The 18,952-nt window shown below is 33.3% G+C and overlaps 1 long non-coding RNA gene across 1 annotated transcript in view; it reads left to right on the forward strand.

The window, feature by feature from the left end:
- Positions 1–15,846: 15,846 nt before the first annotated feature.
- LOC141540554 (uncharacterized) overlaps positions 15,847–18,952 on the forward strand; it is a 31,153-nt gene continuing 28,047 nt past the window's right edge. Inside the window, exon 1 of the long non-coding RNA XR_012481584.1 lies at positions 15,847–15,969. This is a non-coding gene — a long non-coding RNA (uncharacterized LOC141540554). The remainder of the gene's footprint in view (positions 15,970–18,952) is intronic.

Consider the following 18,952-nt stretch of genomic DNA (forward strand, 5'->3'; position numbering starts at 1 on the left):
ATGTTTGAGGCATTATGCTAAGTAATCTACAATTATCTAATTTGCAATTATCTAATTTGATCTTCCCATCAATCTTGGAAAGTAGGTGCCTTTATTATCCTCATTTTATAAATGAAGAACCTGAGGCAAACAAAATTTAAATTACATGTCCAGAGTCACACAGCTATTAAGTGTATAAGAGCAGATTTGAATAAAGATATTTCTGACTATAGGTCCAGTGCTCTATGCATTGTTCTATAATACTCTCATTTCCAGTATTAATAGAATGAAAACTGCATATTGTAATGGAAAACAAGATTGGTATATGAACTATATCTCTAAAATACTCTGTAAGACAATATTAGACCTATAAACATACAAACATATGATCTTAATATGAACATTAATTTTGCATGAGACCACAAAATTAGCCAGCTAGCAGCATATCTCAACAACACCTGGACAGCCACTATAATAAAGAGTTCAATAAAAGTCACAATTAAGCAGAACTTCCCATGAACTTAGTAAAATGAAAATTACTTTAAAGATTATATTCTCAATTATTTGGATTAACATTAAAGAACAAAATAATACAGGCTTAAAATAGTCATAATTTTATGCTTTGTTTTCCAAACCCCTACAAAGCTTCAAGTAAAACCTGACACAACATAATAATATCCTCAGTATCTCGTTGAATATAGGCCTTTATGAAGTAGTGAAAAAGAATTGCTTAGTTTTGTCTTGGCAATAATAAAAAAAAAATTACATGAGTTCCAGGAATGTTGATTAAAGGCATTAATAATCTTTGAAAGTATAAAAATAATTTCCCATTTGGAAACTACAGAATACTTTCAGTGCAATAAAATGATTAGCTTCCAATTCAAGGCAGGATGTTTCTCCACTCAAGAGCTGTAAAGAGGGCTTTTGTGTTGACCTCATTGGAAGTTGAAAGAATTGTCTCATTATGATGGCTAATCTGCATAAAGTCACTGAAAATTAATATCATTAAAATGGTTCCTCTGTGATAGGACAAAAATATTTCTAAGAATAATTTTATGAAAATTCTAAGAGGAATTTACAATTAACTTCTAGAGACAATTAAGAAAAATAAATTCAGGTCAAGCAATCACATTCAACTTACATAAGAAAAGAAAGTATGGAATAGTGACTACTAAACTCTACAACCTTGAACAATGCAAAAAATTGAAAAAAATATTGATTTTTTGCAGAGTGTCTATTATGCTAATATAATTCATTGAAAATTGAAATCCAATATATTTCTGTGCTTTGGATTTCCCAAAAATTTCTAGTATTATCACATTTTAATAAAGCTTTATCCTAAACTACTTATATTAAATCACTTTAAAATATTGCAAATGCATTTTTAAAAATTGTTGCATTCTACACTTTAAATAAGGTAAAATTTCTTATTTATGCTTCATTTTATCATTTTTGTTTTATCTTTACCCAAGTGAGAGGATCTTAAAGAACTTATAATGAAATGGGTCTACTCAACATACCTTAGAAGATTTCTTTTGAAGACTTGAAGATTATGAGCAAAGAAGACCTCACTACTTCCCATAGGAGCCTGTTACATTTTAAAATAACTAATTGGTGGTTCAAAGGCAGTTTCTTAGATTCTGGTATTTTTCTTGATACCTTAATTAGTGGTTCCTAATCTAGCTGTATTAATCAAATTATGTTGGCCTATTCATTCCCTCATTGATATCTGATTCTGACTTTCAGGTTCTGAATCCCAGGTTTTCCATTCTGATCTTGATGGTATTCAGTTGTGATAGCTGATACTTCTGTATTTTTTTCTTTCTATGTAGTTACTTTTATCCCTTCTGTGAATAATTATTTTTGAAGGAAAATAAAGAGAATAATAATGATTACAAAGTGATTTGAACATTTTGAACATAATGATGGATCCTCAGTAAAGGAAATAGCATCAAACACTGAATTATGCTCACATTTTTAAATGGGAAGTGTAAGTCATACACATGAGAGGAAAAGGTGGTAAAGATGACCATCATGTTTCTTACTTTATAGAGGATACTTCAAGAAGTGAAGAACTTATTTTATACTGCAGGATTATGGGAAGATAAGGGGATAAAAGAAGAGAAAGCTGATAGAAGGGAGGATAGATTGAGGGAAGTAGTCGTCTGAAGCCAAATAACTCTTGAGAATGAACAGAATGAAATGAGAGAGTAAAATAAATAGGAAAATAGGATGGAGGGGTTAAGATAGTAATTATTTTTGCAAAAAAAAATACAAGTATCTGTTAAATACCTCATTTCTCAAATATGTAGAGAATTGAGTCAAATTTTAAAAAACTAATACCTACTTTCCAACTGATAAATGTTCAAAGGATATGAATAGTTTGTTTTCAGATGAAGTATTGAAAACTAACTATACCAACATAAAAATACTAATCACTCTGAAAAAAACAAATTAAAAAAAATTCTGAGGTAATATCTCATACCCATCAGATTGGCTAATCTGACAAAAAAAGGAAACCTTGGCAGGAATGTGGGATGTGGGAAAATCTAGATACAAATGCATTGTTGGTGAAATTGTGAACTGATTAAACCATTCTGAAGGACATTTTGGAACTATGCCCAAAGAGCTATAAAACCATGGATATCCTTTGACCAAGCAATATGTGTGAGCATGTCTGTGTGTCTCTGTGTCTATCTCTGACTCTTCCTCCATCTCTCCCTCCCTCCCTCCCTCTCTCTCTCCTTCTCTCCTTTTCTCCTTCGCCATCTCTCTCTGTCACTCTCTGTCTGTCTCTGTCTCTCTGTCTCTGTCTCTCTCTCTCTGTGTCTATCTCTATCTATGTTCATAACAGGTCTTTTCTGATGGCAAAGAATTGGACACTGAGGGGATGTGCATATGGGAAAATGATTAAACAAACTGTGTATGTGATTGTGATGGAATACTATTGTGTTATAAGAAATGACATGCAACATACTCTCAGGAAAACCTGTAAAGACATGAACTAATATTACTAAAGTGAAATATGCAGAACCAGGAGAACATCATGCACAGTAATAGCAATATTGTATTATAATCCACTGTGAATAATAGCTCTTCTCAGAAATACAGTGATCCAAGGGAAATCTGAAGGACTTATACTTTCCCCCACCAGAGAAAGAACTGAAGGAGTTTGAATGCAGATTAAAACATGCTTCAAATAAAAACCTTTTTTTCCTCACAACATGAATAATATGGAAATATACTTTGCATCATTGCATATGTATAACTATCAAATTGCTTGCCTTCTCATTGAAGGGTAGAAAAGAGAGGAAGACAGTTTGAACATAAGAAAAAAATCCCAATAAAATGTAACATTAAATTATTTTTACCTGTTACTAGGGAAAATACTAAATAAATAAAACATAAAGCAAAGAATTTTTATGTTAAAGAGTCAGTATAATTCATCTGCATCTTTAGTTCTTATTCTATAGATATATAGATATATTGGATTGTCTTAAAATCAAGTATTCCAGAATAATCAGGGGAATAATCAGTCTTCAAATTAAATTTCCATTTAATGTTATGTACTTTTATTGCTATCATTGAAAGTGTGGAGGAAGATTTCCCTTTTGATATAATCCTGGGGCTGTAGCCATATTCCTAATTTTTAAACATTTTAAATATTTTTGAATAGTAGTAGTGATAATAGAAATAACAGCAGTAGCAATAATAATTAATAATAGCAGCAGTAGTAGTTGTCTCTATAGTAATAATAGTGAAAATTATACTAGTATTATTACTAATGTTACTTCTTATTCTATGAATAATAAGAACACTAGGACTAGTATGGTTACATGGATTAGTGCAGAGATTAGATGATTGTCAATTTATATTGGTAAAGGTAGTTTAAACATCAATGTTTTTCATGCCATTGACAAATGCAGGAAGCATTTTCTTTCTTTTCTTCCCTCCCTCCTTATTCTCCCCCCCCTCCTCCTCCTCCTCTACCTTCTCATTCCCCTCCTCCTTCTTCTACTACTTTTTTCTCCTCTCTCTCTCTCTCTCTCTCTCTCTCTCTCTCTCTCTCTCTCTCTCTCTCTCTCTCTCTCTCTCTCTCTCTCTCTCTCTCTCTCTCTCTCCATCTCTCCTCTATGCTGTCTCTCCCTGCCTCCTATTAGATTCTATTAATCATTTGAAAATTTCAGATGAAATCAAAGCTATCTTTATAAGCATTTGAAGAAGTGTTCTAAACTACTTTTGATTAGAGAATGCAACACCTCTGAGATGCCATCTCACACCTATCAGAATGAAAATATGACAAAAAAGGAGAGTGATAAATATTGAAAAAGATATGGGAAAATTGACACTAATGCACTGTTGGTGTGCAATTTTAAATTGACCCAATCATCCTGGAGAACAATTTGGCACTGTGCCTAAAGGGATAGGAACTGTACATACATACCCTTTATCTCAACAATACCACTACTAACTTTGTATCCCAAAGCGATCATAAAAAAGAGATCATAGAAGCCCTTTTCATGGTAGCAAAATAGAAACGGAAGAGATGCCCTACCATTAGTGAATAGCTGAACAAGCTGTGGTATATGAATAAAATGATACAGTATTATGCAATAAGAAATGATGAGCAAATAGGTTTCAGAAAAAAAAAAAAACAAAAAAAACTTGCAAACACTTGTATAAACTGATGCAAAGTGAAATGAGCCAAGTCAGGAAAACATTGTACATGATATCAGTCACATTGTGTGATGATCAACGGTCACTGTCTCAGTTCTTCTCAGTAGCACAGTAATCCAAAATAAGTACAAAGGACTCATGAAGGCAAATGCAATGTATAACCAGATTAAAAAAAAAAACTGAAAAACTCAGGATACAAAACAAAGCATAATGTTTTCATTTTATTCTTTGTCATTTTTAAAATTCTTTAAATTTTTCTTCTTTCACATCTGTGACTAATACTGAATTACGTTTTACATGACAGCACATGTATAAACTATATCCAACTGCCAACTATATCTAGTGGCCAGATATAGATCATGGTGACTGGAGACGCGAAAGGATACCATTACAATAAATATATCACTTTAAGCTTAGAGGGCAACACAATGGAATATAAATTCTAATTAATTTTTTTTTTCTCTTTAGCATTAAGGAGTTCATTTTAGAAGAATTATGAGTTCAGTCACAATCACCTCAAAACTCTGGATTAATTTTTCCTAACATCAAGGAAAAGGTTGGAGACTCTGCATAATATTTATATCTATCTTTATTTGTATTATTTATTTATACACACAGACACACAGACACACAGACACACAGACACACAGACACACACACACACACACACACACATATATATATATATATATATATACATCTTTAGTTAACTTTTGACCTCTTTGTGACTGAGGCAAAATTCAATTTACAAGAAGCATTTGGGGAGCAAAATAACAGAATATATTAGGTATATTAGGGTGTCTATGGATAAACAGGCATTAAGAGAAACAATTTGGAAAAATGCCAATTTTCAGACTTTCCTCAACATGAAATGATGGTTGAGACAATAACTTCTCAATAAGTCCCTTATCTGCTACAGGTTAATTCTTCCTTTTGCTCCTCAGTAATATGCTAGAAATTACATTTGACATTTAATACTTGTTCCAAACTCGCACATCCAGATGCTTAGAATTTCTCATCCCCTTGTTGAAATAGCATCTTTTAAAAAAATAACATTGTGAAAAGGAGGGGGCGGAGCCAAGATGGCGGAGAAGAAACACACTACTCAGTGAACGTCCTCACTCCCTCACAACCAATTAGATAAATTAAGTCTCAAAATTAGCTCAGGACTGATAGATACCACAAGGACTGGAAGCACGACTTACCAGCTGAAGAGAATCTGGAGTTTCAACAGGAAAGGTCAGTTCTCAGGGGAGGAATAAGAAAGACCAGCACAGACGGTGGGGTAGGGGCACACTGCGCCCATTGCGCTGGGAGGGGCTCTGGGATCAGAGAAGCCACTGAGGTAAAGGAATCTGGCACAGGCTGTTAGCTCTTCTCTGCTAATTATTTAGCAGTTCAGAAGAGAAAGCCAAAATATTTTAAAACTCAGATTAGATTCCCCCCCCTCCCCCCCCCCCCCCCCCGACCCTGGGGGTGACTCGGCAGATTCGGCACCAGGGGGTGTGGCCTCAGCTACCTCCTGAGAATAGTTAAGAGACTGACAAGTGGGTGGATACGGCCCAAAGCAACACACACGGCCTAGCTTAGCTGGAGGGAGTGGAACTCAGCTCCAGGAAGTCCCAGAGAAGCGGAACCTTTGAACTAGGGACCGTGGTTTCTGGCAGACACTTCCAGTTTGAGCGCAGGGGCTTCTCACGTCACCTGCTGCAGACATCCACTCCCCACCCGGACACATAGGCTGAGCTTCTTGCTGTCTTCACTATTCTACGCCCTCAAAGCACAGCAGTGCTAATCACCTCTGAGGCACTTCCAGGGAGGGGGTGGGGAACTCTCTCCCAGAGCTCTCTCTTAGCTCCGGCGCAGGGGCCGCTGCATCCATCCGGTCTGGGAGGAAGCTGGTAAAGAAGTAAATAATTTCCTACCCCAGGGACAGACCCCAAAACATTTTTTAAGTATGAGCAAAAAAGCTAGAAAAACTATAGATTCCTTCTATACAGAGAAAGAGCGGGTACCCAACCCCGAGGAAGTTAACAGCAAAGATTCAGAAGATAACAACCTAAAGGGGAACGATTCCTGCCCCCCATCACATAACTCTCTCCTAGAAGAAGCTCTTAAGAAATTGAGGGAGATCGAAGAAAAATGGGGCAAGGAAAGGGAAGTTATGATAGAGAACAACAATGTCCTGAAATTGGAGTTGGAAAAAATAAAGAATTCACAGGAGATGCAGGGAAACAAAATTAGTGAATTAGAAAAGGTTAAAAAAACACAGGAAAGTAGGATTTCTGAATTGGAAAAGATAAAAAAGTCTCAAGAAAATAGAATTTCTGAATTGGAAAAAGAAAATAATTCTCAAAAAAAAAAAATTAGGGAAATGGAAAAAAATTCAATAGAGCAAAATAATTCATTTAAAAACGAAATTGGGCATTTACAAAAAGAACTAAAAACTGTGAAAGAAGAAAATAACTCCTTAAAAGTCAGGATGGAACAAATAGAAATGAATGATTCACAGAGAACCCAAGAATCAGTCAAACAAAACAAAAAAAATGAGAAGCTGGAGAACAACGTCAAATACTTACTGGGAAAATCTATAGACCTGGAAAATAGATCTAGGAGAGATAATCTGCGGATTATTGGTCTTCCAGAAAACTATGACCAAAAAAAGAGCCTAGATTCTATTTTACAGGAAATTATCAAAGAGAACTGTCCAGAGATAATAGAAACAGAAGGGAAAGTAGATGTGGAAAGAATTCATCGAACTCCTTCTGAAATAGACCCTAAAAAAAGAACACCACGGAATATTGTGGCTAAGCTGCAGAATTACCACACAAAGGAGAAAATCCTGCAAGCAGCTAGAAAAAAACAATTTAAATACCAAGGTGCCACAATAAGGGTCACCCAAGATCTGGCTGCCTCCACATTAAAAGATAGAAGGGCCTGGAACCTGATATTCCGTAAGGCAAAAGATCAAGGACTGCAACCAAGAATGAACTACCCAGCTAAGTTTAGCATCTTTTTCCACGGAAGAAGATGGTCATTCAATGAAACAGAGGAATTCTATATGTTTCTAAGAAAAAAACCAGACTTAAACAAAAAATTTGATCTACATCCACAAGACTGAAGAGAAACAGAAAAAGGTACACAGAACCCTTGAGAACTGTAACTCTGTTGTGGGTATATAAAAAATACTCAAGGATAACTTGATTTTACTGATATAAAAGAAAAAAAGGGGGGTGTAGTAAAGGGAAGGAGGTCGGTTCAGAAAAAGGGGAAGGAGTGATAAAAAGAGGGAAACTACATCCCAGGAAGAGACATAGAAAATCCACCATATCTGAGGGAACTTAGTGAGGGGGAGAATCATTGTGTGAATCTTACTCTCATCAGAAGAGGCTCAAAGAGTAAATAATTAACATATTTGTTTTTCAGAGAATTTTCTCTCACCTCATTAAAAGGGGGGAGAGGAAAAGGGAAAAGGAAAAGGGGAATAAGTGAAGGGACTTGGAGGGAGGGGGGAGGGATCCTAAAAAAAAAAAAAAAAGAGGGAGGGTTGCGCGTCACAAGGGGGGTCTGTAAATTAAATATCGGGGAGGGGGATCAGGGGGGTCAAGGGAAAAAAGCATAATCTGGGGATAATACGATGGCAGGAAATACAGAATTAGTAATTTTAACTGTAAATGTAAATGGGATGAACGATCCCATCAAACGGAGACGGATAGTAGATTGGATCAAAAAGCAGAACCCTACAATATGTTGCCTACAGGAAACACACTTAAAGCAGGGAGATACATACAGAGTAAAGGTAAAAGGTTGGAACAGAGCCTATTATGCTTCAGGTAAAGCCAAAAAAGCAGGGGTAGCTATCCTTATCTCAGATCAAGCAAAAGCAGAAGTAGATCTCGTTAAAAAAGATAAGGAAGGAAACTATATCCTGCTGAAAGGTAGCATAAATAATGAAGCCATATCAATACTAAACATATATGCACCAAGTGGTATAGCATCTAACTTTCTAAAGGAAAAGTTAAGAGAACTGCAAGAAGAAATAGACAGTAAAACTATAATAGTGGGAGATCTCAACCTTGCACTCTCAGATTTAGACAAATCAAACCACAAAACAAACAAGAAAGAAATTAAAAAAGTAAACAGAACATTAGAAAAACTAGGTATGATAGACCTTTGGAGAAAACTGAATGGCAATAGGAAGGAATATACTTTCTTCTCAGCAGTTCATGGATCCTATACAAAAATTGACCATATACTAGGACATAAAGATCTCAAAATTAAATGTAGGAAGGCAGAAATAATAAATGCCTTCTTCTCAGATCACAATGCAATAAAAGCTACATTCAGTAAAAAGTTAGGGGTAAATAGACCAAAAAGTAATTGGAAACTGAATAATCTCATCTTAAAGAATGACTGGGTGAAAGAGCAAATTATAGAAACAATTAACAATTTCACCCAAGATAATGATAATGATGAGACATCCTATCAAAATCTTTGGGATGCAGCTAAAGCGGTAATAAGGGGAAATTTTATATCTTTAGAGGCTTATTTGAAGAAAATTGAGAAAGAGAAGATTAACGAATTGGGCTTACAACTTAAAAGGCTAGAAAAAGACCAAATTATAAACCCCCAACCAAAAATTAAACTCGAAATACAAAAATTAAAAGGAGAAATCAATAAAATTGAAAGTAAAAAAACTATTGAATTAATAAATAAAACCAAGAGTTGGTTTTATGAAAAAGCCAATAAAATAGATAAACCTTTGGTAAATTTGATCAAAAAAAAGAAAGAGGAAAATCAAATTGATAGTCTTACAAATGAAAAGGGGGATCTTTCCACCAATGAAGAGGAAATTAGAGAAATAATAAGGAGTTACTTTGCCCAACTTTATGCCAATAAATTTGATAACTTAAGTGAAATGGATGACTTCCTCCAAAAATATAGACTCCCTAGATTAACAGAGGAGGAGATAAGTTGCTTAAATAGTCCCATTTCAGAAAAAGAAATAGAACAAACTATTAATCAACTCCCCAGGAAAAAATCCCCAGGGCCAGATGGATTCACATGTGAATTCTACCAAACATTTAAAGAACAATTAGCCCCAATGTTATATAAATTATTTGAAAAAATAGGGGATGAAGGAGTCCTACCAAATTCCTTTTATGACACAGACATGGTACTGATACCTAAACCTGGTAGATCGAAAACTGAGAAAGAAAATTATAGACCAATCTCCTTAATGAATATTGATGCTAAAATCTTAAATAAGATATTAGCAAAAAGACTTCAGAAAATCATCTCCAAGATAATACACTATGATCAAGTAGGATTTATTCCAGGAATGCAGGGCTGGTTTAATATTAGGAAAACTATTAATATAATTGACCATATTAATAATCAAATTAATAAGAACCATATGATCATCTCAATAGATGCAGAAAAAGCATTTGACAAAATCCAACATCCATTCCTACTAAAAACTCTTGAGAGTATAGGAATAAATGGATTATTCCTTAGAATAATCAGGAGTATATATTTAAGACCGTCAGTAAGCATAATATGCAATAGAAATAAACTGCAACCTTTCCCAGTAAGATCAGGAGTGAAACAAGGTTGTCCACTATCACCATTACTATTCAATATAGTACTAGAAACGCTAGCCTCGGCAATAAGAGCCGAGAAAGAGATTCAAGGAATTAGAGTAGGAAATGAGGAAATTAAACTATCACTTTTTGCAGATGACATGATGGTATACTTAGAGAACCCCAAAGACTCTGCTAAAAAGCTACTAGAAATAATTCAAAATTTCAGCAAAGTGGCAGGATACAAAATAAATCCACATAAATCCTCGGCATTTTTATATATCACTAACAAAATGCAACAGCAAGAGATACAAAGAGAAATTCCATTCCAAACAAATGTTGATAGTATAAAATATTTGGGAATCCATCTACCAAAGAAAAGTCAGGAATTATATGAGAAAAATTACAAAACACTTGCCACAAAAATAAAATCAGATTTAAATAATTGGAAAGACATTCAGTGCTCTTGGATAGGCCGAGCGAATATAATAAAGATGACAATACTCCCCAAACTAATCTATTTATTTAGTGCTATACCAATCAGACTCCCAAGAAACTATTTTAATGACCTAGAAAAAATAACAACAAAATTCATATGGAAGAATAAAAGGTCAAGAATTGCAAGGGAACTAATGAAAAAAAACTCAGAGGAAGGTGGTCTAAGTGTACCTGATCTAAAGCTATATTATATAGCAGCAGTCACCAAAACCATTTGGTATTGGCTAAGAAATAGACCGGTAGATCAGTGGAACAGATTAGATACAAAGGACAAAAAAGGGTACATCTATAGCAATCTAATCTTTGACAAACCCAAAGATTCCAACATTAGGGATAAAAATTCATTATTCGGAAAAAACTGTTGGGAAAACTGGAAATTAGTATGGCAGAAATTAGATATGGATCCACACTTAACACCATATACCAAGATAAGATCAAAATGGGTCCATGATTTAGGCATAAAGAGGGAGATAATAAATAGATTAGAGGAACAGAGGATAATCTACCTCTCAGACTTGTGGAGGAGGAAGGAATTTATGACCAGAGGAGAACTAGAGATCATTATTGATCACAAAATAGAAGATTTTGATTACATCAAACTAAAAAGTTTCTGTACAAATAATACTAATGCAAACAAGATTAGAAGGGAAGTAACAAATTGGGAAAATATTTTTAAAAACAAAGGTTCTGACAAAGGTCTCATTTCCAAAATATATAGAGAACTGACCATAATTTATAAGAAACCAAACCATTCTCCAATTGATAAATGGTCAAAGGATATGAACAGACAATTCTCAGAGGAAGAAATTGAAATTATATCCACTCACATGAAAGAGTGTTCCAAATCACTACTGATCAGAGAAATGCAAATTAAGACCACTCTGAGATACCACTACACACCTGTCAGATTGGCTAAGATGACAGGAACAAATAATGACAAATGTTGGAGGGGATGTGGGGAAATTGGGACACTAATACATTGCTGGTGGAGTTGTGAAAGAATCCAGCCATTCTGGAGAGCAATCTGGAATTATGCCCAAAAAGTTATCAAACTGTGCATACCCTTTGACCCAGCAGCGCTACTACTGGGATTATATCCCAAAGAAATACTAAAGAGCAGAAAGAGACATATATGTGCCAAAATGTTTGTGGCAGCTCTTTTTGTTGTAGCTAGAAACTGGAAGATGAATGGATGTCCATCAGTTGGAGAATGGTTGGGTAAATTGTGGTATATGAAAGTTATGGAATATTATTGCTCGGTAAGAAATGACCAGCAGGAGGAATACAGAGAGGGTTGGAGAGACTTAAATCAACTGATGCTGAGTGAAATGAGCAGAACCAGAAGATCACTGTATACTTCAACAACGATACTGTATGAGGATGTATTCTGATGGAAGTGGAAATCTTCAACATAAAGAAGATCCAACTCACTTCCAGTTGATCAATGATGGACAGAGGTAGATACACCCAGAGAAGAAACACTGGGAGGGGAATGTAAATTGTTAGCACTAATATCTGTCTGCCCAGGTTGCATGTACCTTCGGATTCTAATGTTTATTGTGCAACAAGAAAATGATATTCACACACATGTATTGTACTTAGACTATATTGTAACACATGTAAAATGTATGGTATTGCCTGTCGTCGGGGGGAGGGAATAAGGGAGGGGGGGTAATTTGGAAAAATGAATACAAGGGATAATATTATAAAATATATATATATATATATATAATAAAAAAAATTAAAAAAAAAAAATAACATTGTTTAGGTTAAGACTCAGATTGTCACAAGATGACTTAAATTGATCTAAGAACCTATAAAGACTCTGTTCAGATGTAATTATGTTTGATTTAATTTTCTGAAAAAAAAATAGGATTCTCATCTAGTTAAGACACCAGAAGAAAAATAGTTGGTTTCAATAACTTTGTGAGATGGTATATTAATCCTTCTTATAAATGAGGGAGCTGAGACACAAGGAGGTTTATTTATTGCCCAGAATCATATAGCTAGTGAATGAATGAGGCAGAATTCAATCTTCAGTTCTCTTTATTCAAAGTTGAGAGACAGAGAAAGAGACACAGAGACAAAGAAAGAGAGAGATATAGAGAGACAGAGAGACAGGACAGACAGACATAGACAGACACATAAACAGAGAGGGAATTCAGTCAGAGCCTCTTATGTTGATATGATAGGGTTAGCTATATTGATAGGAAAGCTATCTATACATTTTTTTTCTTTTTTTTTGTTTGTTTTTGTTTTTGTTTTTGCTTAAACAATTGGGATTAAGTGACTTGCTCAGGGTCACACAGCTCAGAAGTGTTAAGTGTCTGAGGCCATATTTGAACTCAGGTCCTCCTGACTTCAGGGCTGGTACTCTATCCACTAAGCCATCTAACTGCCCCAAAGCTTTATATCTCTATATAGAATATGGGTACACATAAATAAATGAATATGTAAATACATATACATAGATCACACTTATTAAATACAAGAGAAAAAGGAATTATCATTTATATAGTGGCTATTATAAACTAGACTTTGTGCTAAGTGCATTACAAATGATATTGCATTTGATCCTTCAAACAAACCTGTGAAACAGGTGCTGTTATGCTCATTTTTTAGTTGAAGAAACTGAGACAATTAAAATTTAAGTATATTTAAATAAAGGAATAAATGTGTATAAATATAAATGCATTTAAATATTTATTAAATAAATAGGATAAATGTAGAATTGTTATACATGTATTTGTCTATGCACATAAATGTATTTTTATGCATGATTGTATACATGTACATTGTGCATCCAGACAGATAAATAAGTTACATAGAAATATGGACATGTGAAATCAATAAAGTTAAGAAAGTGGTATTAAATTTAGATACAAAGATCATATACATTAGGAAACCCAGATTCTATAAAGAGAATTTGCTATTCTCTAAGAAATTCTGAGAATCTTGGAAACATGCTTTTAAAAATTAAATTAAAAAAAAAAAACAAGATGCTGATGAGTATAGGTTCTGGACTAAGTTAATTTATTTTTCTTGGCAAAACTCATATTCATCCCTTCATAGATATTTTTGCTTGTTTGTTTTAATTCAAATCCCTTCCTGTCTGTTCTCCATATTCAGTATTTATTTCTTGTCCTCATGGTTTTGAATACGCAGTTCTACATGTCTAGAATTTACCCTTTTCTCATCTCAGTCTAACAGAATCTCCAGCTTCCTTCACAGCACACATCAGCTTTTACCTCCTAAGTAATTCCTTTCTTGATATTAAGTCAATGTCATTCTTTGTTGCTTCAAATTAAAATATATTAATTTGTATTTATCTATTTGTATATATATATATATATATATATATATATATATATATATGTGTGTGTGTGTGTGTGTGTGTGTGTGTGTGTGTGTGTGTGTGTGTATCAAATCTCAGTAGAAAAGTTCTTTAGGGTTCAAGTATTTTTGATTTTTGCATCTTGATCTTTAATATTTAGCACTATTCTTTGCAAGTACTGGGTGCTTAATAAATATTTGTTGAATTTAATTAAATTTAATTTAATTAATTTAATTGTCTGCAAGTGAAATTCTAAGGTTATTTTGTGTCTCCTGTGATGTCTAGGGAAGAAGACAGTATAATATATTCTCATGTCTACAAGCTCTTAATTTTACAGATGAAGAATCTCTTAGACTGAGAAGTAAAGGGACTTCCCTAAAGTCCCATAGCTATTAATGAGTCAGGACTAGAAGTCAGATGTCCTGATTCCTAATTCCAGTGCTCTTTCCACAAGACCATTCTGCTATCCCATGAGCCCAGTATCATTGTTATGACATTTCATGAAATCAGCCATCCTAACATGATGTTTAAGATAGATTTAAAGGTCCTTTAAAAGATGTGACCACTCAGTTGCTTTTCACTGGGAAAATGTCGTGGCTTTGTGTCATTTATATCCAGAAAAATGGAAATAGCTTGCACTTTTGACATCTACCAAGAGTTAACAATTGAGAAGGGCCATGCTTATTTTATATTTAATATCATCTGCTATGAATACCTACAGCAATAACTATTTTTATTTGTTTAATTTTAGAAAGATCTTTCCAAAGATGTTATTCCTATAAAATATTTATAACTATGTGAATACTAACTATAAAATGTTCAAATCTTTGCGTTGAAGAATGACATCTTTTTTTTAATCATATGTGAAATGTGTATTGACAAGGTGCCAGTCATGGGGGCCCTTAATTCCATTTCATTTAGGTGTCTTTGACTTAGTATTAAAAGTAACATCATTGAGAAATAAGTATCTCTTCTTAGTATCATATAAAACAGTAACAGATATCTGAATTTTGAATATTACTAATTAAATATTGATTTGTTAGAAGATGAACTCCCAGCCATTAGTGTTTTTCTAATTAGAATAATGACTTTTCCATATGCTGGCAATTATGTTCCTGTTTCAAAGAAAGACATTTAGAAGCAAGAATTTTAAAAGTCTATATTATTTAGCATATTGTACTTCAAGGTTCAGTTAATAAATTAGATCTATTGCAATAGTTTCAGGTAAATTGCTTTCAGTACTCCAATACTATAGTCAGAAAGATTTCATACTTATAATCCAGGTTTGTAATGGCAAAAGCAGCATTTAATGGTTTCAATGTGGTCAATAGGGAACATATTTAATCAGTAGTTTTAGTTCAGTTCAAATGAATAGGTATCAAGTTATTCTGATGTATTGAAAATTCAACATCTGAAACATTTGAAAAACTAATATTTTTAAAATTCACCACAATCCAACTAATTAAATTATGATTAAAAATAATGATATTACTTAATTGCATACTAATTACAGTGTTACCTGACCCATTCCAAGTTCCATGTTATTGAGATATGTCTTCTAGAAAAAGACAGTCTCTCCTTTGAGTCATAGTGGCAAAATATAGGCTTGGATGTTGGCACAGGCCCATTCTGGAGCAGAACAGCCTGTTCTTTCTCATATCACAGTGATTTGGGCTAATGACCTGATGAGTAATAAAAATTCAGAATCTTGCCCAGAGTTCAGTGATCATGGATTAATTAAAATGTCCAATGGATCAGAAATACAGGGACATTTATTTGGTCTAAGCAAAAAGATAAAGTTTCTGAATAACACTGGAGATTGGAATCAAAGGCAAACTAGTAAGTAAGAGTAGGGAGTTGGAAAGGGTACTAACAAGATCAACTTGAGCTTCCTGGATGGTAAGTTTTGTCTGGGCTTTTTTATCTTCTTTTGGGAAGGGTCATTTATTCTGTCAAAATAGGGTGAATATTGCTAATGATAGTGTCCCTGACAAGACTGAGGAATATCTTCTGGTCTTGAATAGGTAGATCTGTGGATGAATTTATTATTTCTTAAGTGCTTATTCTATCACATGTGCATTAATTCGTCTTTGAGCACAACTTTAATGCCAAAACCAGGTCCTCTGATGCCAGTCAAGATTATTTCCACAACACGTGTTTGCCTCTTAATAGAAATATGTTGATATGTGTTTAACAACTGGCTTTCCAAAAATATGCACATTGTCCTTTTAAGCTTAATATGCATTACTAGCATTTTCTTAAGTTAAATAAAAAACCCCAAAATAAAGCCCTTCTTTTATTTTAACTTCTAAAGTATAAATGCTCACAGTGCAAATTCAAACAGGTCTTTTATGCTAGTGTGAGCTGGCTCCAATATACCACTGCCTTTCAATGGAAGTTTTAGTATCAGATTTCTCCCTGGATCCCTTAGGAAGTGTATAGTTGGAGAGACATGAAAATGAATTCATTGGTAAGGTTAAAATTTTTCAAGACTTCTTTATTACAAGAATCTCAACTCTGAGTTTAAAAATTAGAAGGAAATAGCTTACAATGACCAGCATTATATATGTGCACATGACACAGAAACAATTGGGGTAGAGAACAGTAGAGCCTCCTCTGGCAATGATTGTCTTAGTGAAATTACACAAATTCTCTCTTCATCTAAAGGCTACAGGCCAAAAGCATCTCAAGCACATACATTTAGAATCCCTTAGGAAGGATGCCTTTTGTTAGGACTCATTTCCCAATGTTTACATAATTGAGAAGATGCTAGGGAAAAAAAAAAAAAAAAAGATTCCTCTATTTCAAAGCTGATGAGTCAGGTCTCACAGAGATCTCAAGTTCACTTTAGGAAGTTGACTTTTAATTCACCTAAGTTCTAGTTAGAAGATTCTCTTGAGGGACTTTTTTAATCATGTTAAAAGAGATACTCTTTATCCTCTTACAGTCCCAGTTGTAATGTTAAAATCATTACTTCTTTCTTTATTCTCTCTCTTCAAATACACACTCACAAACACATAAACACTAAGGATTTTCCAGGACATAATGGCTTCACTGAAGGGGGAAAAATATGCTTCTAATTAAAAAAAATGCTTTAGATCGTAATAAAGCACTTATGTCAGGTTGTGTAAAATTTAGGATATTTCAGTCAAATCATAGTCCATAAATCCATCACAGAGCGAAAGAATAATAAGTTGATGTTTACATAATATAAACCTTTGTAGACATCTCACTTGATCCCTGTAAAGAGACTTGTTATCAAATGACTATCGCATTTATTATAAGTATTAATATTTCTAGATAGGAAAAATGTGACAAGGGACATTAACACTGCCTAAATATTAAATATGAGATTTGAACCCAGATTTTATCTGACATAAAAAAAAGATTCACTAAAAAAAGAGGTTTCTACTACACCAAAATGCTTTCTATCTTTATAATATAAATACAGAAATGAAAATCTAACAAACTATATACGATAGTTGTCAATTGATGGCAATATGGCAATATTTTAGCAGAGTTATATATTGTTCTTCATCTTTTCTTTTCTTTTCTTTTTTTTTTTTTTTTTTTTTTTTTTTTGCTTTGATAGCTTAAGAGTTACTTGGCATTTGGGTGAAGGAGAAATTTACATCCACTTGGAAAAATCTTATATCTAATATATCTCTCTCTTTACCTGAGAAAAAATTTTTCAGGTACCAATTTAAGTCATCTAAGTATAATGTTCCTCTGGCCTTTTGATTTTTTATCATATTCTGGAACCTGCTCAGGTCTTTAATTTAAGAGATTTCTATTCTAGATCCTTTCTTTATTAATGGCAATGTTATTTGAAGCTTCTGCACAATTATTAACATGAAGTTGTAGGTAGTAACTGACCACATATATTAATGAGAAACCATGAAAAGAGCAAGGAAAGGAGTCAAATGAGTTACATTCATATCCTGTTTCTTGGTTGTTATTGTGAGACTTGAGTATGTCTCTTCACTTTGGGGAACTTGTTTTCTCACCTGTACAATAAGAGTATTATTATTTGCAATTTTAAAGAAAATAGGCTTCAGAAAAACAAATACTAAATCTCTAATGTATTAAAGTACTTTCTATCAACCAATTAACCAACATGCATTTATTAAGTATATTCTATAATCCAAACACTGAGCTGAGTAACACTTACAGAAGTTAGACAAGATATATCCTCAAAGAACTTAAATTTTACAGGAAGATAACATTTACCTTTAAGTGAACATAGAATATATCAGTGTAAATAGTTTAACTATTTTTGTTTTTTTTAATTATATAATCTTTAAATACCTGAAAAAAATAATTAAAGCTTTACATACAGAAATATTCTTATGTCATTAAATTAGAAATAAGAACATGGATAAAATTATTGATATGCTTTTGAATTTAGGAATTTTTAATACGATTGTGTTGTGTATATATATATATATATATATATATATATATATATATATATATATAATTGATATATAAATAATTTTAGCTTTTCAACAAGATAGGTTTGTCTTAGGGAAAACTGTAAAATTATTTGTAGTATGTGCTTATCCACATAAAATTTTGACAACCTCTACTTAATTTTGACAATTGCTTTCCAACTTCTCTCTTTCTATTCTCCTCCAAAGCCCTCCACTCCATTTTCTAATTTTTCATTGTAGCTGGTTCCTCACTATGTCTCTCTTCTGTTCCAGATTCCATCTGTTCATTTCTACATATTTACAAAATGCATTTCTCTATTTTTCCTTGTTAGTCTTTTCTGTATATATGTGTGTGTGCATTCATTCATGTGCATGATTGTATTTAATCCTTAAGACACCTAGCCATTAAAGAAGTTTTCTTGAATTAGACAGTTTCTAGGTCTCAGAGA

This window comes from Sminthopsis crassicaudata, chromosome 4 (assembly GCF_048593235.1).
Source record: "Sminthopsis crassicaudata isolate SCR6 chromosome 4, ASM4859323v1, whole genome shotgun sequence".
Classification (NCBI taxonomy): Eukaryota; Metazoa; Chordata; class Mammalia; order Dasyuromorphia; family Dasyuridae; genus Sminthopsis; species Sminthopsis crassicaudata.